The following is a 21,247-nucleotide window of genomic DNA, read 5'->3' as shown; positions in this document are numbered from 1 at the left end:
GCACTGTGCTGCAAGCTGGAGCTACATACTCAGCTATTGACCTCATGGAGTTGAGGGTCTCCTTGAAAATGCACTGAACAAGAAATTGACATTGCTGTGATGTTTATGAAAAACTGTAAGATGTCGTAAGACCATAAGATGGGGATTTCATTTATTCTGAGGGAGTCAAAGAAGGTTTCCCTGAGGAACAGTTGTTTCACATGAGACCTAAAGAGTAAGTAAGAATTTGTCAGATGAAAAGTCTGGGGGGAAGTGGAAAATCTTGCTCCCCTTGAAGGAGAGAGCATGTACAAATGCCCAGAATCAGAGCATCTTCTAGAAATGAAATGTGTCTGGAACAAAGAGAAAAGGAGGAGAGTAGCATTTAGAGATGGGAGGAGCACATAAGTCATGTTAAGAGTTTTATTTATAGTTACTATCACTGTTATTATTATTATTAAATCCTTTTTTCATCATTTATGAGTAAACTGTTTTCCATGGGATATTTTTTCATACTATTTCTAACACCTTTAGGTATATCTGTCTCTCTTCAGTTACTCCTCTGTCCTCAGGCTAGTGTGGCTCGCCTCTCAGGTGGCCCCACATTTACAGTTTTGGACAGCACTGCCTCCTCCCCACTTCTGAGGATCTTGAACAAGTACTGGATTCAACACTGCATCTTGGGAAACCTCACCCTACACTCAATTTGTTGTCTCTTTTGGCAGCTTTCAATCTCTTTGACTATCCCCTGCCACCACTCCCCACCCACCCCACCCCCCGTCCTAGCTATCCAAGTTAATTGTGAAAGTAAGATTTCACGAGACACTATATTGACTGTTTCACTGATATCCAAGCATCTAGAGTTTATAGCATTTTATTAAAACAAAAAAAGAAAAAAAAGAGAAGCTGAGCTACCCTACACAGACCCCTCTGTTTGGTTTGCACTATTCATTCCATTAAATGCAAAACGTGTGTTACCCCAGATGGCCACAGCTCCCTCCTCCCTGGGTAAGGGAACTGGAAACGAAACAAATCAGATGCCTGACTTCCTTGACGGTTTTCATTTTCAGAGGCATCTAGTTGACTTATTATTATCATTTCTGGTGCTGCTAGTTTCAGGTAATAATCCCTGATTTTTTACTAAAGAGCATCACGTAGTAGAAACACCCTAGGCTCAGAAGATTTAGCACTTCTCCAGCGTTGCTGTTATACACTTGTCTACACAGTTTAAAGCCTACACTTGAAGTTGGCTAACAGCTGTCAGCATAAAATGCTTACCTCTATCAGAATTAAAAGGCCTGCACCTAAAGAATGTACACTTCAGTGCTGTGGAATAAGAGGGTGTAGGAACTTTGCTTTTCTCTCTGACTTGAACCAGATTGTTTGGGCTGCATTTTATTAAGGTGTGAAAGATGGATGCCAGCCACTTAATTTACCTCAGATGGTGCAGTCCAGCTTGCACCAGGAGATGAACTATGCTTGGAAGACGGGATTTTTGGAAAATAATGTACCAAATTGGAAGAAAAAAAAGAGAAGAAATTATGAAGGCAGGCAAGAAATTTCACTTTTATTGTTATTAAATTCAGGTGAAATGTTCAGCCAAACTATCACTATGTTTACCACAGAACTATTTAGAATCCTTTGCTTATTTAGACACCAGCCTCTTTGAGATAGGAGGTTAGTCCTGAAGAGGAGTGAGGGCTGAGTTGTCATGACTGAAGCTGAGAAAACTTCTTTGTGCCTGGAAAAGATGGTGCACAATTGTTTTGATTGCAAATTTACTATTAAATGTATTCTTGATTATTTCATTGTTTAACTCTCCAATATGTCACAACTATAAATAAGTGTAATGGACCCAAACTATAAAAGGGGAAAATGTAAAAAACGAAAACAGAAACCAAAGAATCTTTATTTTTGAGGATGTCGTCATTCTGAGGAGACATGAAATAAGCTATCGTGATGTCTGCAACTTGCTTTCAAGTGGTTCCATTAAAACACGTACACATACACATAAACACACACAAACACATATATATAAATATACTTGTACACGCATATATGTCATACAGAGAGACAGACAAAGCAAATTGACAAAGCATTGATAATTTGTTGAATCTAGGTGGTGCTCATTGTACTCATCTTTCAACTTTTCTGTATGTTTGAAATTTTTCAAGGTAAAACATTGGGGGCAGGAAGACCCAAATAATTTCAAAGCTGTGAGCTAAGTGCCCTGGGAGAGGTGCACAGAAAGTGTGGCATAGAGGGAGAGCAAACTCAATTGGGTCTGGGGGAGGGATGAACTTAGGGAAATCTAAATAGGAGAGCTTGAGCTGAAACACTATATATGTAACTCATTTAATCCTCAAAGAAAGCCCCTGTGAGGGAAGTACATATTTTATCTTCATTTTATGGATGAGGAAACTGACGCAGCAAGATGTTAAGTAAGTTGCTCATGGTCAAGTTGTTGAACTTTAGGCTGAAGACTATGCAAAGCCATTGAAGGGTATTAAGGAGAGAGAGGGCAGATTTGGTTGTTAACGAGACCACTCCAGTACCAGTACACAGGGCAGGTTAGAAAAAAATTGAGTAGAAGCCAGTAGACTAGCTGGGAGACCACAGCAGAATTTCAGGCAGGAAATAACAAACTTCCAACCAAGGAAACAGGAATGGGGATGGAGAGAACAGAGAGAGACATATTTATGAAAAAGAATTGATAGGTCTTAGGGAACCATTGGCTGTGGAGGATGAAGAGAAAGCTTCGCTGACACTTTCCAGGTTTTTGAGGTGGATAACTGGGCATGATGATGGAGAAAGAGACTATAGAGGTAGAGCAATTTGGAGGGAAAGGTGGTGAATGCACTTTGAACATATTTACTGTACATATGATTACTTGTTTAGCAGATTCTCCCACTAGCCAGGAGTAGCAATTGTGTATTATTCAGTCCCCACAGTGCGTGGCATACAGGAGATGCTCAGTACTTGTTGGATATGTTGAGTCTGTTGGATGTGTTGAAGGAATAATGTAGAGAATCCTTAGAATCTCAGGATTGGAAGGAAATTTAGAGGGGTTCTGAAAATTTTTCATGGGATCTCAAATTTCCTCTTCAACATTCTCCCTCATCCTCTCGACCCCACCACTTACAAGTAGTTGCCTAACTCTAATTGGACACCTCCAGGGATGGGGCTTGTTTGCGATACTTCTGTCCTGGACATGTTCTCTAGAAAGAGTTGGGCCCTATGTTTAGGAGATGCTGTCACCATCTTGCTTATGTCATCCGTTCTCAGAATCTGGACCTTAAACATGAGAAATGACACAGTAACGGGATTAGCCAATCAGCTAATTGAATGGTTTCCTTTAGTCCCAGGCTTTGAACAGAGCTAAATATATGTTTAAAAACATTCCATGAGGGAATATAAAAGCTATACATCTAGAAGGAAAATGTTTCCTCTGAATTCTCCGGCAAATTTGGATTGGAAGGGGACCTTTGAGTTTTGGTTTATAGCCTTTGGGGGTTTCTTTCCAGCCAAAACTGTCAAATTCTGGAATCTTATCAAATGGCCCCAGGTTGACTGAACTTTGTGGGAAAGCACTACAGAGTAGAAAGCAGAGTGACTGCTGAGCACTACCCTCCTCCTGGACCCTGCGCCATCCTCAGAGGAGATGAATTGAGCAGAAGATCCTAGGTTACTGAGTTCATTACATTGTTTTGACATCTTCCCTCTGCCGAAAAATAGTAGCAAGAAGCCTAAAGGCAGTATACACTGCTTTAAAAAAAACTTTGCTATTTTACATATACACTAATGATCTTACTTAATTAAAGAAATTTGACATTCTAAGATGTTTTCTTTATTGGCATAATGCACATCAGTGTCTGATAGGCTAGAAAATAGGGTATTATACAAAGATCTGGCACTCTGGGTAGATTGTGTGCATACTTTTAATTGAATTCTCATTTTATTTTTAACTTCTGGAACAGATGGTGTCTCAGTACCAAAATAACCCTACTCTTCAGTAAGTATGCGAAAATGAGGGGTTGACCAATCCCATCAGTCATTCAATCAGCTTAGCATTTGCAGATCACCTACTGTAGGCCAGATGTCCAGTCTGGGAATGAGAGCTATCTTTGTTAAAAATGTTACTATTGTTGGATTAACACTTATGGTCAATTTAATCACGTCCCCCACAAAGACATGTTCAAGTCCTAACCCAGGTCCTATGGGCGTGAACTCATTTGTAAATAGGATCTTCAGAGATCCTATTAAGATGAGGCCAAATTGAATCAGGGTGGTCCTTAATCCAATATGACTGGAATCCTTATAAGCAAAGGAAATTTGGACACAGAGGTCAGTAGAAGCCCCAGGAGGAGACAGAAAGAGACAGAGGCAGATATTGATTGCCAGCACGCCAACAGCAGAATGCTTCAGACTTCAGAGAAGACATGGCCCACTGATACCTCAATACTGGACTTCTAGCCTCCAAACTATGAGCCAATAAATTCCTGTTAGTTAAGGTGACCAGTCTGTGGTATTTGTCATAACAGCATTGGCAAACTAAGACTTTAAAAACTAACATTGGCAAACTGAAGCTTTAAGAGTTGTAGTGGGCATCAGTGATGGCCACTGCTAAATTATAAACGGGCAAATTATAAAAAGGTAAGTGGATATTATAATCAGGTTGAGGGGGAGGCAAAAGTTCTCAAGGATAATAGTGTTGTGAATAATCAATTGGCCGTGCCAATAGAAGATTACCAAGGCTACTTACTGATCTCAGTAAAGAAGAGTGCCATGGTCTATTAGTGATGTTGGAAAGAAGAAGAAAGAACACCTTGTGTTGGCCATCCCTGCTTTAAAGCAAATGGGAAAAAGAGAGTAAAAAATGGAGAGTTGCAGCCAGAAGATAGGGTTCTTCAGAATAGAGGAGGAGCTAAGATAGTGGACCCTAAATTGCTGCTTCTGAGCAAATACAAAAGAGAGAAGATGGCAAATAACCAGGATTCTTATCACAGGAACCGAACAGTTATTCATCATGTATTTATTGGGCACCTATTTGTTGGCCAGGAAAATGGCTACAAAACCAGTGGAGTATTCCTGGGGTTCAAACAGAATAGAACCTCTCTTCTCTGGATGCAGAAGTGGTGGTTCAAGCTTGCTCTAGGAGAGGCTCAGGGACCAGGGGGTGAACTGAGAGCTGGAGTGATGTATCAGCCTGGGACTGTTTTACTCCTTTACCCAGTATTACAAACTGAGTAGCAAGATGTGCAGTCCTCTGGAACCTCTTATCTACATCATGCCCTTTAGCAAGAACATACACTGCAAGAGTAATAGCCTCCTCACCACACATGCCTGATGGCTAGTAGCATCAGATAGTACTGGCCACAGTCAGGTATGAGGGTCCTGAGTATCCAACCCAGCTCTCCTCCACTGTGGCATGGGGCTTTGCCTGAGTGTGACTTCAGCCTAATGAGTGGGCCCATTTTGAACCAATACCCTTTCAGCCTTCTATGTGTCAGGCACTATTTGTTCTAAGCACTTTACAAACATTACCTCATTTAATCAGTCATCTTAAGAACTCTATGAGGTGGGTACCTCTTTCCATTTTACAAGTGAGGAAACTAAGTCACAGTCAGGTTAAATATCATGCCTCAGATCACACAGCTAGTGAGTGGCAACTCTGAGATTTGAACTCAGGCCTTCTCGCTTCAGAGTCGTTGCTCTTAATCATTAGCCTACCTCTCCTACCACATCTCCACCCCCAATCAGACTCAACCTGGACCCACCTTGGGGAGCTGAATGAGGCAGAGCTTGTTTGTAATTGTCATCTGGACTCATTCCCTCCTCCACCAACAGAGACCACTGGTGGAAGAGAGTGGGAGATTCTTCTTCTCACATGCTAAAGTTGCATGTGCTTTTTCAGTTCGTTCTTTTTGAAGCATGCTTGGCATCCCAGTTTAGAACGGGTTTCTGAGAGTCTATCCAGACCATGGGCTGGCTTGCTTTTCCTCCTTGAACAGCTGGCCCACTAATTTCTACAGTGGGCCCTCGGTCTCAGAGATCCTGGCAGCCCCCTCAAGGCAACCAGGCGGTACAACCCCACCAGCTCAAGGGCCTGTCATTCCGTTAAAAAGTCCTGCCTAGCAATAGTACCCCCTACCTAATCGACCACCCCTAGCTACAGAAACACTGAGGAAAAATAGACATTTTGAGTCCAAAACCCAGGGCATACAGCAGCTTTCCAGGCAGTCCGGAAATGTTAGTACAAAACCCATGTACTCCTGAACTACTAAGTCTCCTCCCATCTTGCTCTTTGAGTATCACCAGTTTTCCCTTTCCATCCTCTTAAAATGAGACTAGATTTTTGTTGTTTTTGTTATTGGAAGGGGGAAGTTCCTTTGGAGCAGAAAATTATCAGAAAGGAGACTTTCTCCAGGAACAGCAAAATAGCAAGTGAAATTCCCTGTGTTCGGGGAGGGAAAAGAAGTAGGTGCTGTTTTTCTTAGATAACATTTTAGATCTGATGGGTGGAAGAAGCTTGGTGTGACCCTCTTCCTTTCTTCCTTGAAAGTATGCAGTGACGCTTACCTTGGGAAGGAGAATCTGTCCTTTCCCTTACCCATGGATAATCCATAGGACAAAATAATTGTCAGCAATAAGTGCCTCACAGCCCGGGTTATCCTTCTGGCTGAACTCATGGCGAGTGTGGGTGGAGGAGTGAGAAGTTGGGGAACGTACACTTCAACAGGGCAGCCCAAGGTGTAAAAACCCCTTTGAGGTCTCTGCACTACCTCAAAGGGAAGAGACACTCTCTTAGCCTTCCTGAAACATTCTGGCCTCCTGTGGATATCTCCAGGGAAAATCCGCACCCACAGACACCTAGTCACACACACCCGCATATACTGTCACACACAGTAGTTTTGAAAGAATAGTCTAGGAAAGAGAAACACAACATCACCTAGAAGGTCCTCCTGCCCACCACAGAAAGGAGCAGTAACGGATGTCCTCTCTCTGCTGTAAACCACCCACCTCAAGGGTCTATCACTCCATTAAAAAGTCCTGCCTAAAGGAGAGGCTAAACTTGCTTATAATTGTGCTTAAGAGTGTCCCCCTGAGTGTCTCTTTGTTGCTTAGATGTGACCTCTCTCTCTAGCTAAGCCAACTTAGCAGGTGAACTCACTGCCCTCCCCCCTACATGGGATCTGACACCCAGGGGTGTAACTCTCCCTGGCAACGTGGGATATGACTCCCGACGATGAATGTGGACCTGGCATTGTGGGATTGAGACCACCTTCTTGACCAAAAGGGTATGCAAAATGAAACAAAATAAAGTTTCAGTGGCTGAGAGATTCCAGATGGAGTCTAGAGGTCACTCTGGTGGACATTCTTATGCACTATATAGATAATGCTTTTTAGGTTTTAATGCATTGGAATAGCTAGAAGTAAATACCTGAAACTATCAAACTACAACCCAGTAGCCTTGACTCTTATAGCTTACAAGGGGTAACAGTGTGATTTGTGAAAGCCTTGTGGATCACACTCCCTTTAGCCATTGTATGGATGGATATGTAGAAAAATGGGGACAAAAACTAAATGAAAAATAGGGTGGGATGCGGGGGTAGGATGATTTGGGTTTTCTTTTTTACTTTTATTTTTTATTCTTATTTTTACTTTTTCTCGTACAAGGAAAATGTTCAAAGATAGATTGGGGTGATGAATGCACAACTCTATGATGGTCTGTGAACAGTTGGTTGTACACTTTGGATGATTGTATGGTATGTGAATATATCTCAATAAAATTGAATTTAAAAAAAAAAAGTCCTGCCTAGCAATAGTACCCCCTACCTAATCGACCATCCCTAGCTACAGAAACACCAAGGAAAAAATAGACATTTTTAACCTAAGATATTTCTTTATATTGGATTAGATCAAATTCTTAGGTGGGGCACCCTTCTCGTTGGAGCTTTATGAAAGGGAGCTTGTGGTAGAAGATTTATCATTCCCTACGCAGAGCAAAACTCTGAGAGGGCAGAGGAAGGAGAGGAGGATTTTGCTCTTCCGTGAGTGCTTGTCTCACGTGCTTGTTAGCCTGTGAGATTAGGGAGAGCAGGAGCTTGTCGTATCCACTGGTGAATCCCCAGTTCCTAGCACATGGTAGACACTTGATAAATGCCTGTGGAAGAGACGCTTTTCATTTGGATTACCAGGGAAGCCTGCAGGTCGCCTGGTGCCACAGCCAGACACATTCTCTCCATTCCCACATTGTTTTCTAAAGAGACAGCTCGGAACTCACGGGCGAGCACCTGGTGGGTGCCTCCTCCCCATCTGTGTAGGTGGGGATTTCTACCGGGACTCAGAAGCACAAAGCAAGGAAGGCATCGCTGCCACACGTCACCGATCCTGGGCAAAGGCATAATCAGAAAGTGAAGCCACCAAATCAGTTCCCTATAACTGACAAAACAAGATCTGGAGTTGAGAGGCCAGGTCTAGGTATTTGAGTTGGGGCCCAGAATTCAAAGGTGAGATGTGATGATGGAGAAGAGTCCCAAGGCCTGCAGGGTGAGCTGAAGGAGTCCAGAATTAAGTTTACTGTCTCAAACGTGTTCAAAACGTAACTCATCCATCTTCCTCTCAAAACCTGCCTCTCGTCCTTGTGAACTCCCCATCTCAGGGGCACCCTCTTGCACTCAATTATTTGCATGAAAAACCTGGGAATCATTCTTGGCTCCTCATTAAGTTCCATTTATTTTGCCTATTAAATGTTTCTGGGATATGCCCCATCTTCTTAACTCACTAAGGGAGTCTGGCCCTTCCTCTGTACTTATCTCTGTATTTATTATGCCCTAGTTTAAGACAATTTTGTCTCATCTGGGTTATAGCAACCCTAATTGGCCTCCCGTCCTCCAGGCCTGTCCCTCCCATTTATTCTGCCCGCTCTAGACAGAATGAGCTTTCTGAAACACACATCTTCTTCAGTCCCTTAAATAGAATCCAGTCACACAGAGAATCAAATTCAATTAGCCTGACCTACAATGGCTCGTGGTGTGCGAGCCCCTCTAGCCCCCTCACATCCTCATTTGTTATGATCTGATAATGCTGAATGGTTTCTAGTTATCACATATGCTTGCCCGTCACCACAGACACCTCCCTGACTCTGCTCTTCTTCCTGCCAGCCTTCTTACCTTCCTCTTTTGAATACTTTTTTAGATTTAATTTTTATATTTGCTAAAGTACGAAATGGACAGAGTTTTTAAAAACTGAGTAGCAAACTTCTATTTTTGGCCAAATGTTAATCATATCCCGAAAACTATATGATGCAAAACAGCTAGAAATAGTGAGTGAAAACTGACAAACTTGTTTCTGCCATAAAGGAAATTTTTTTTTTTACCTTGTATAAAAAGTTTGAAATGTTTTAACAGCAAAGGGTATCCTAAACAAAATATCAGAGGTTATAAAGAGATTGTAAAACAAGAAACAAATAATTGCAAAATGTCAGCTTCCCTTAAAGTGATCAATGAACTGAGAGCGAAACAAATAAAAACATTACTAAATTTAGCATGGGCTGTTGTTGTTTACATGGGATTTCTAAAAATTGTTTTTAAAAACCAATCAATGAGAAATCCATATGGACCACACTCCCCTTCATCTAGTGTATGGATGAATGAATAGAAAAAGGGGGGGCAAAAAAAAAAAAGGCACCCAGTGTTCTTTTTTACTTTAATTGTTCTTTTTCACTTTAATTTTTATTCTTATTATTTTTGTGTGTGTGGTAATGAAAATGTTCAAAAATTAATTTTGGTGATGAACGCGCAGCTATATAATGGTACTGTGAACAATTGAATGTATGCTTTGTATGACTGCATGGTATGTGAATACATCTCAATAAAATTGAATTAAAAAAACAATCAAAATGTACTGAAGTAAATGTTAAGTTATTTTGCAGATTTCTAATAACAGCTTATAGGATATGGAAATGGTCTCTATTGTTTTAAATGTCTCCAGCTGGCCAATTCAGACTTCAATGATGGTTTAAGTAATAGTGAACCTTATTTTCAAACAAAATACCATACTTATATGATCTAATTCTACAAGGTCCAGTGAAGTAGAAGTAATATATTCCTAAGCATTACATTAAAGCTATCTATATTAAAAAAAACCCACTATATTAGGAATTATAATTCTATCAAATTTCAATAAGAGCAAATGTGGCATCAATTAAACAGCAGCAGTTAAAAGCTAAAAGAAGAGATAAATCAAGGTTACGTTTTGCTGTGGTTTGAAACTGTATGTACCTCAGAAAAGCATGTTCTTAAAGTTACTCATTGTAAGTAGGATCTTTTGATGACGCTACTTCAGTTAAGGTGTGACCCACCTCATTCAGGATTGGTCTTAATCCTCTTACTGGAGTCCTTTATAAACACAGATAAAGACAGAGAGAGAGAGAAAAAGCCACGGAAGGAAGAAGCTGAAATCAATGAAAGCTGGAAGAGAAGGGAGAGACCAGCAGATGCCGCCATGTGCTTTGCCACTGGGCGAGGAGCCAAGGATCAGCAGCAGCCAGTCTCTGGGAAGAAAGCATCACCTTGATGATGCCTTGATCTGGACCTTTTCCCAGACTCTAACCATAAGTGAATAAATTCCCATTGTTCAAGCTGAACCATTCATAGTATATTCTTTCAGCAGCCTAGGGAATGAAAATACCTTTAAAGAGAGAAAATACAGACAAACACCATGCAGTGGTCGCGGGCATGCGTGGATGGGCTACTGTGAAAGCTGAGCCTGCCCTGAGCTTGACCCTCCTCCTTCCCTGGGGATCTGATGATCCAGAGGATGCCCAGCCTCTGCTCAGGGCTGCTTGTTAATAGCAGGAGCGAAAGGACCACTTGGAAAAAGGAGGCCAAGGCTCAGCAGAAGTCCAGCGGGGCAGGCCTGGAGGAAAGGGTGGACGTGCTCTTCAGCCCGGAGAGCACACTCATGAGCTCACTGCAGTCAGAACCTCAACCAAGAACAGTCCCCAGACACAGGACACCCGTGGAGCAGCTACACGACCAGAGACCTAAGCAACATTTGTGAGATTTAGGTGGTGGTTTTCTTTCCTCCATCTGTTTTAATCATCAGTTTTAACTGGGACCTTCCTGTCAATGCTCGGGTCTTTCCAGCGTAAATGTTTCCCGGGCTCTGCTCATGCCTCCCAGCCTGTTCTAACCACCACTCCCACAAAGGTCACTGGGCTCTCGGCCCAAAACGCAGAACCTTTGCATCTGGAAATTAAGCTCCCATTTTCATACTACGATTGTGGTGAGAGTTGTGCAAACTTTACAAGGTTTGTTTGTTCAATGGTCCAGGACTGCAGAATTTTCTCTAAACTTTTCCAACCTCAGAGATTTATCCAAATTATCTACTTATGAGAACAAGATCACTCGTGAAAGAAAAGTACTTTCAGTTTCAGAGTGAGTTTTGGAGTGAAGGTTTCACTTTCGCAGGGCAAATTTGTGCTTGACTTTTTTGGTTACTGACTCAATTAAAGAATGAAGGGAAATATAGACATTTCTAACTGTTGGAAGCTCCGTCAACATATCCATTTGAGCTTAATGCAATGGTTAAATGAGTCAGAAACTCACGGATAATAAGTTTCTTTTTTTTTTTTTAACTTGGATGTGAGCTTTAAATATGCAAGTACTGATTTTTCAAGGACTATTATACTAGTGGCTGGTTGGGTTAGGGTTTGGGGTCTCAGAGTTTGGGAAGCACAGTTTGGAAACATCTGTATGGGATCTTATGTTTGAAAATTGTTTCTCTGTCACCTCTTTCCTCTACTAGACACTGAAAACATGAGCTCCAAAATTTAGATGAGGATTTCTTTGTAAAAATCTATAGCTACTTAGAGCTCTGAGTTGGCAAAATGGGGTGTGAATTTGGTAGAAGTTTCCAGGTGCACTGATCTCCAAATCTGATGGGGCCAATTACGACATTTCAGCATCTCTTCTTGCGCTCTTCCTAGGATTCCAGGCAATTAAAATATCAGTGGGGCAAATAAAAGAGATGTGTAATCAAAACCACTTTATGGAAAGGATAGTGGGTACCAACAGTCTCTTTCTCCACCCACAAGAGCTTTCTGACAGCTTTCCTGTTTTCCTGCATCCTTCCATCCTTCCATGCATTCATTCACTTCATCATTCATTCAGTGGATATTTATCAGTGCATACTAGATGCAAGGCTCAGAGATAGGTTCTGTGGGAAACACCCCTCCCTGGGCATTCCTATTATCCCTGGAATCTTCTTTCCCATCACTCCTCCCCTTGCTTCTGCTGAGAGCTGTGCTTTGCCACAAAGATTGAGCACCCCTGGAGTCTTGTAGAGCTCTGTGAAAGGTTCCAAGCTGTGCTCAGTGAAAATGTTCCATTAAATCTCTGTCTGTATCACAAGAACATTTCAGGCTGTTCTCTTCCTCACGGGAAGTCCAGCCAGAGTGGATAGTAGCAGCAGCATGGGCCTGCCCGACACCACCTGCCTGTTCTTCCATTTGGGGTCAGACCTGGAGGGCTGTCACTTCGTGCTGGTCTATGCTGTGGCAGCAGGGGACTGATGTTTCTGCTTTCCCTCAACGTAAAACCTGCCTCACAGTCCTGTTCATCTACATGGTCCCAGGAAGGATGACACTTTTGATGCAGAAATACGAAATATGGTCTCGTTAATGTTGCTTGGATTAAGTCTTGTAATGTTGTGTCAGAATAAGTTATTTAGATGGTCATGGGCTCTTTTTCTTATTTTCAAACCAAAGTGAAACTAATAACTTTGCCTGATCCAGTACCTGGCACTTTATAGGTGCCCAAAGAATGTACTTAATGAATGAATAAGTTGTCAAGACATGAAGCATGGTATGCAAGAAGAGGAATGTTTGTTGGAGGTGAGAGCATGAGTTCAGTTTTAATTTGGGGCACAGTGAGTTAGAAATGTCTGTGGGACAGCCAGCACAAATGACAATTGGAAACATGAGTCTATGGATTAAAAGAGAGATCTAGGCATCACCTCCTCCAGGAAGCCTATCTGCAGGTCACCTTCCAGAAGTTCAGTGTGCTATGCTCATGCATAGCTCTCAAAGTCATTGATTATCTATATCGACTTTTTTTGCCATCATTAGGGCATGGGATCCTTGTTGATCCAATTTTATTCCCAAGATCCAGAATGGTCTCTGGCCCGTGGCAGATAATAATGTTTGTTGCCTAAATTATTGAATGAATGATAATGTTTTGAAAGTAAATTATCTTCTTCAAATCCTGGACACTGTCCTTGATCTTCTTTCTTCCACCACATCCAAATTGTGATAAGGCCTGTCCATTCTGCCCCTCTTTCTCCAGGGCCTCATGAAGCTTAACAGGATTTTGAGATGGATCCATTCACTTCCAGTCTTGCCCCTTCCACCCAATTCATCCTCGACTCCTCTCCAAAAGTGAGCTTGCTAAATGGAAATTAACCTCATGTAACTTCTCTACATAGAAGCCTGGAGAGGCTCATTTCCTTTGAGATAAAACCGAAATCATTTACTTAGGCACATAAGGCCCTTTAGACTCTTGCTTCTCTTTAGCCCTCCAACCTCCTCTTTTGCTCCTCTCCATTTTCCAGGCTTGAGAGTTTCTAGCTCAACCATTTACTCACAAATGTCCAAGGGCAAATTCATTGATCTGAATTTCAATTTCATTAATCATCCAATAGAGAAACTACTACTACTATTTCTGAGATTATTATGAGGGTCAAATAAAATAAAACATGCAAAGTACTTAGCAGAGCAACTGGTATATAGTAAGGTCCAAATAAACAGACGCTGTTATGTTTATTATTATGAACTCCCATCTTCAAACGTTACTTGCTCATTCTCTCTCCTTTGTGTCCTATTGTATATTGTTCCCCCTGTCTTCACTTCATTGTCCAATTAATTTCTCAAGAGTTATTACTCATCTAATATTTTATTTAACCAAGGAGGCCTTTCTTGAGCCTACTACTCTAGGAGGAAAGTTTCACGTATCCCTCAAGAACAGTTTGTCTACCTTTATCCCTTGTATTTGTTTTATAAGTAGTTATTTTATGACCAGTTTTTGAATTAATGAAAATGATTTATTGGACTCATCTATCTGTCCCCACTGTACTATGTACTAGGAGCTTCTCAAAGGCAAGGATGTCGTGCATGTAATTCCAGCTCTTACCTTGGTGTCTAGTGCATAGCAAGTATTCAGTATTCAATTAATGTTTTAGGAAGGAAGGAAGGAAAGATGGAAGGGAGGGAGGGAGGGAGGGAGGGAGGAACTTAGCTTTTAAGAGAGGGGGAGAGTGCAGAAGAAAAGTTGGTCTTGGTAGGAAGATAGCAAACAGTCAGGTATAGGGTCTGGAGGTCAAGAAAAAGATCTAAGGCAAAGATTTAGAGTTGGGGATGCAGCACATGGGTGGTCGTTGAAGCCTGGGGGTGGATGCAGTTGCCTTGGGATGTGTTTGGGGGGGGGGGAGTTCAGAAAGAAGAGAAGTCAAGGAAGGATTGATAGCCAAGAAACACCAATATTTAAGGGGCAAGCAAAAGAATGCCCAGCAAAGCAAAATATACTCCCTTCCTTGAACCTAAGTATGGTTTCAAAATCCCTCACCTGTGACCTGAATAACTAAGATTTCAAGATGCAAAAGATTCCATCTCTCCTTCATTGGGCAACAAACAAGGTTAAGTAAACATTATTGAGTCTTGTGCCAAACAGCTGTGTCCTTTCTTCTGCCTATTTCTCACCACTCTTCCACAGGAAAGTTTGGTTTTTGCAAAGTCTCCCAGCCTGCCCCAATTACATACTCTGTTTCTGCCTCCCCCTCTGCCGCCACTCCTCAAGCTTGGGGCCTGGTTTATTGCTGATCCTCCCATCTGGCCTGTCCTCTTCTCTCCTCTTTATTTATCCGAAGTCTGCTCAGCCTCCAATGTGTCTCTGTAGATCTCCCTCCACAAGGCCTTCCCCAGTCATTCCAGCTCACAGCAGTGTCCCTGTTCTCCAACATCTATGGATGTGTGGTGCCCAAACTTATATTTTCCTGTTTGTTTGCTTAGTGGTTCTCAAACTGGCTCAGCAGTGAGGCTGGGGTTCCTTGAGGGCAGGAGCTACAGCCTAAGACAATCTTATGTCTTAACTGCCAAAACTCATACATCAGAGAGTGTGTTATGAAGGACATTCTTGCCTCCCTTCTCCTGAGTGCTTCTCCCCCCCGTCCCCACCCCACAAAGTCTTCCTGGCCGGAGGAGCAGAGCTCTGGCTTTGGCCTGGTGGTCTGGGGCCATCTGGGTGAGCAGTGCATCTGCTGCACACTAAAGTCTCTCCTGTAACCTGAAAGAGTTAATCCACTAATGCGCTGGAGGCTCCAATTTCCAGGGAGTTGGCTCTTCCTGGGCCAAAGTTAGCTAAGAGAGATCACCCCTACATTAGGAAATTCAGTTAAAAAGTCAGTCAAGTGCTAGGCAAAGAATGTTGGCAAACGAAATGCTTTTACTTATACATGGTTTGAGCTGGTGACAAAAATTTAGACAACCGGACTCTTGATCCTGATAACTTTGGAATCTGGGTGTACAGGGTCTGGGCATTAGAGACAAATGTGCCCCTGAGCTAGGGTCGAGCACACTGGGAAGCTACAGGTGAGATTTCTCTGTCTTTTCCCTGGGAAGACAGGTGAGGGGTAAACGAGGCCTCTTGGCTGCAGTTCTTCCCTTGGGCCCATTAGCACATCCACCCTGTGCGATGACCGAGCACAGGCGGGTCCCGAATGCCAAGACCCAGGCCCCACACTTGGCCTGAGCTCTAATAAGTTCTTAGAATTCTGGGTGTTCCCAGAGCTTAATAAATAAAAAAAGCCCCAATGTTTTCATTTCTTATGAAAATTCCTTTCAGAATGACCTATTTAAGACAGTCTCAATCTGAGCAGGTCCTGCTTTGCATAGAGGAGCCTGCCTTGCCAAACTGACCCTGTGTTCAAAGGAAAGGGGCAGTGACAATAGCCACCCTTTCCTGGGAACTTCAGCTTCCTGAGAGATGCCTTCGGGTATTTGGAACTTTATCCCTGCTGGGTCAGGGTCTTTGTTTTGCACACTAGGATACCATGGCTCAGGAAGGTGAACTGGAACAGTGTGTATGTGCCTTGGAGCAGCACAGACTTGTTTTCAAATCCCAGCTGCACCATTTCTTTCATTTAAATCTTCCCTGAGGGCCTACTGTGTGCCTAGTTTTGCTCTAGGGAGCCACATCAGTGAATAAGAGACAGAGGTCGGAGGTCGCTGCCATCACTGAGTTTACATTCTGTAGTGGAATGGGAAGGGAAGGGAGGGGAGGAGAGGGACTGATCAAGTAAATGACAAGATCATTTCGAATAGAAATAAGAGTTATAAATAAAAACAAAGTGATGTGATTGGGAGGGGTCGGGTAACAGGATACAACTTTAGACAGTGTTGTCTAAATACCACTTATTTGCTGGGAAAAGCTACTTGACCTTTCCGGCCTCAGTTTTCTCATCCATGGAGTGGGTATAACTAAAAGCACCCTCCTCGTGGTCACAGTGGGGAATACGTAAGCTTTGGAGCTCACCGTGCACCATTAAGTACTCTATGTGCTGACTTGTTATCATAAGGTTAAGGGATTTACCCCAAATCATTCCCACTCACAGGGCACCTCCTTCCTTTGAACATGCTTATCCTTGATTATATATTGTCTTGTTTGTTTCCAAGTTATTACTGTGAAGCTTTGGATGTTTGCAGAGCTCTCTCCTATTTTTGTGAACTCGTCTTCATTCCCTCTACTTCTACCTCTGCCTCCTGGGTTGGCAATGACAGAAGAAAGACCCAGAGAAAGTGCTGCTGGCTGGGGATGATAAGAGACTGGGGAGCTATTAATGTGGTAAGTTACCTGCTCTAAGTTTTTAAGGTCCCCTTTCCTAGGCTCTCTCTTTTCTTCTTCTACTCCCAACCTGCCATGGGGCCTGAAATTCCCACTATCACGTCTCCTCTGTATGAATTTTCGGTCTCCAGTGAACAAGGCCATATGTCAGGTATCTCACCTTGAGAAAAGTGGGGAAATCTATTACTTAATTAACAGAGGTGAATGTATCAGATCACTGGTCAGAAACCTGAGACTGAAGGAATGGACAAGAGGTAGGAAGGCTTTGAGGAGGGTTTGGGGGAGCAGGCAAGTACAAGCAAGTCTGTGTGGGCCAGAGGATACTGGAGAAGATGCAGAGCGGTTCTAGTGGGAAACTGCCTGTTCCTCCCTTCTCCCCAGAGCCCCTGAAGGACAGAGTCAGCGGGGAGAGGAGACGCTGCTGGTGGTGATGAGCAGACCTCCCACCTCAGCCACCAGGGCTGCCTTCCTTTTCATTGGGGTTGGAAAGAGGACAGGCTTTGGAATCAGACAGGTCTGAATTCAAATATAGCTCCACCACTTCCTGCCATTTTGACCTTCAGAGTTTACTGACATTTCCTAAACCTCTGTTTCTCATCCATAAAATGGTATCACTACTACCTATTTGTTCTAGTTTGCTAATGCTGTTGGAATGCAAAATACCAGAAATGGATTGGCTTTTATAAAAAGGGGGTTTATTTGGCTAAACAGTTACAGTCTTAAGGCCATAAAGTGTCCAAGGTAACATATCAGTAATCGGGTACCTTCACTGGAGGATGGCCAATGGTGTCCGGAAAACCTCTGTTAGCTGGGAAGGCATGTGGCTGGCGTCTGCTCCAAAGTTCTGGTTTCAAAATGGCTTTCTTCCAGGACGTTCCTCTCTAGCAAGCTTGCTCCTCTTCAAAACATCACTCCCAGCTGCACTCAGTTTTCTCTCCCCGAGTTAGCTCATTTATATGGCTCCACCGATCAAGGCCCACCCCGAATGGGTGGGGCCACGCCTCCATGGGAACATCTCATCAGAATCATCTCCCACAGCTGGGTGGGGCACATTCCAAGCAAATCCAACCAGCACCAAAAACGTCTGCCCCACAAGACCACAAAGATAATGGCATTTGGGGGACACAATACATTCAAACTGGCACACTATTCTTCCAAAACTATTTTATGAATCATTCATTCATGCAGCAAACATTTAATGAGCTCTCACCAGGAACTTGTGCACAGTTAGTACTCAATAAATAATAGCTTCTTCCTCCCTTAAAACAGAGAGTGTAAGACCAGCACAGTAAATGGCGTGTTCTCCTGTGAGCTCACGATGTGGACACAGGGCTTAAGCCCTAGGAGGAATTGAAAAGGCATCCTGGCAAGTCTGGATAATGCTGCTGGACATGATACTGATTCATTCAATACACATTCACCAAGAGTTCTTTGTGTGCTATGACCAGGGATGCCCATGAGACCAGAGCCCAGTCCCTGCCTTCCAAGTTTCGTGGTCTAGTGGATAAAATGGCCTTGAAAAAAAGGATGACAGCAATTTGATTAGGTCTAGATTAGAGGGGTGAGTGACATATTGCTGTGCCCAGAGGGAAAACTTGCTTAATTCTGTCTAGAGAGATCATGGAAGGCTTTTGGAGGAGGTGGCATTTGAGTGGAAGGAGGAATAGTTTTCCAGGCTGGGTGGAGTGCTGCAGAAGGAGATACTCCAGGCAGCTTTACTGCCTATGCCAAGACAGAGATGGGAAAAGAGCAAGGGGTCAGCATGGCTGGAGCCCATGGTTGGGTAGAGGAGCAATATCGAAGGTGGATGGGGCTGCAATGTGGGTGTCATCCAAGGAACAGGGGCCTTAGATAAGCCATGGGGAAGCTGCTGTATGACTTGAAGGGCTCCCCACACTATCAAGGGGGTCACTGGACTGTGAAGGATGAATAAATGAACAATCTATATGACATGACAGTTCACAAAGTGCTCTTGTATAGATTATTCCACTTAAAAGCTAGGGAAAATTATTGTGCTTCACAAAGGTGTTTTAAAACTTCCTTGCACATGGCATCCTCCATGGAAGCTGATGTCATTCAGTCAAGAACCACTGGTGCTGCAGGGAGGGAAGGATGGCAACAGTTGGTGTGAGCCTGGGAGCTGCTCTGGCTTCGGCTCCCTCCCAAGCCAGGCAACAATCCTAGAGCACACTGTGGGGTTGGTACTGGGGCACTCAGTGGCCTCCAGTTGACTTTCCATGAAATATTGCTTCTCTCTCTTCATGAAATGGCCCATGTCTGTACTGATAGTTGGGAGCTGAGAGGTTGGGGTTCTCCAAATCTGCAGCACAACAGAGAGGCCATACAGCTCAGCAGAGTAGGTGAAGTTCATGCTCTGGAGTCCATCTCTTCTCAGTCCAATCCACACACCAACACTTAGCAGCTGGGTGACTGTGGACAAAGTTCCCTAAGCTCCCTGAACCTCAATGTCCACCCTTGCAGAGTACCTGCATGTCCCAGCTTGCCAGGGACAGTCCAGGATTATGCCATTGCCCTGGTGTGATTATTTTTAGGGCCTTTTTTTGACTCTCAACAGTGTCTCAGTCTAGTTGATAAATAATGTGACTACTCTACTCATCTGCCCCAAATTCTCTTCTAGGGTTGTTGCGCAGGTGCAATGCACAAACATTATTTCAGTTAGGACGTTTTGTGTTGCAAATATAAGAAAACGTAACTAACCAATTTAAACAATAGAGTGACTTTGTGGTTCACCATAACTCAGAAAAATTATTTTCAATCCAGGACCATGGAGCTCATATTTTGTAGCAGCAGCAGCAGTAGGCATAGCTTATTTATTATTATTGTTCCTCTTTCTTTTCCTCCTCCTTCCCCATCTGCTTCTCTTCCTCCTTAAAGCTAGCCTGAAATGTTGGTTGCTTGTGTGCATGGTGTGGTAACAAGAACATGGAATTTGGAGCCAGAAGATTTCCTAGCTGGCACTGACCTTCCCTGGATATGAGATCTTTCGTCACACCTATGTTGCTGGGCTTGTCTGAAGATCACATGAGATCCTATATATGGAAGTGGGAAGGATTGCAGCAGCAGCTCATAACAAAACCAGGCTTTGTCTCCAAACATGCTCAAGTCTGACCTCTGATCTTAATATTCTATAGAGACCAAAAGAATAAATACAACTGGGGCCATGAATGGTAAAAATTGTGGAGCATGATAAAATGTTCCCAGAAGTTGAAAGTGGAAGAGAGAAGATCAAGCTATAACTTAAGGAACACTAAAACAATATACATGATAACTGTGATTTTAAAAAGTTCCTAATTATCAAATATCTGGAGAGCTAGTAGAGAAGAATGGTAAAGGAGCACAGGCTGTAGAGTTAGAGAACTTAGGCCTGTGGATTAAATGGGATAAAGAAATAAAGTGCTTAGCTCAATACCTGGCATATGGAAAGTGACCAATGCCTGGCAGCCATTGCTGTGATTTTAGCTTACCGTGTGCCCAGCTTCAGGCTGGGTGAAGCCTCCATTAGCTTCTCAGCCTCCAAGTGCTAAGCACCCAGGGAACTGGGCCTCACTTCTCCTGATCTGAACAGGTGAGATGTCAACTGCCTGGGCAGAAATTGCTGGCAGCAGGTGATGCAGGGGCATCCAAGGCTGGATTATTTCACTGGACATAGTCAATTTCTCTGCTAGATTTCTCATGGAGCAGAACCTTTCATTGGATGATGAGCTACTTTTCCACTGGAATCAGAATATTAGAGGTATGAGAATCCTGAGGAATCATCTGGTAAAACTTCCACATTTTAATAAGGAAACTGAGGCTCAAAGACTGAATCCAAATCCCCTGGTTTCTTGTCCAGTGCTCCTTCCAAATAAAGATACCACCTGTCCTGCATGATTCTCCCACAAAGAAGCCCATCTACAGCTTGACATATTCCAAGATCCCTCCTGACACTGCTCCTGCTCAGTCTCTTTCTAACCTTGATGGAGGGTCATACATATGCATGCAAAGAAGCCCAATCTGCCAGCCAAAGTCAATGACTCCTTCCTTCTGTGACTCCTGCTGTCTTATTGTACTATTAGGATTCATCATCTCGCTTCCTCCCTGGATTATATTTCTACAGATATGTTCCGGTTTGCTAAATCTGCCATTATACAAAATACCAGAAATGGACTGGCTTTTATAAAGGGGATTTATTAGGTTACAAATTTACAGTTCTGAGGCCATAAAAGTGTCCAAACTAAGGCATTAACAGGAGGATACTGTCACTGAAAGAACGACTGATGGCATCCGGCACACCTCTGTCAGCTGGGGAGGCACGTGGCTGGCATCTGCACTGCCAGAGGCACTACACTGGCTTTTGACTTTGTCCCTTT

The sequence above is a fragment of the Choloepus didactylus genome, chromosome 6 (genome assembly GCF_015220235.1).
Source record: "Choloepus didactylus isolate mChoDid1 chromosome 6, mChoDid1.pri, whole genome shotgun sequence".
NCBI classification, from domain to species: domain Eukaryota; kingdom Metazoa; phylum Chordata; class Mammalia; order Pilosa; family Megalonychidae; genus Choloepus; species Choloepus didactylus.
This window is presented reverse-complemented; position numbering follows the sequence as displayed.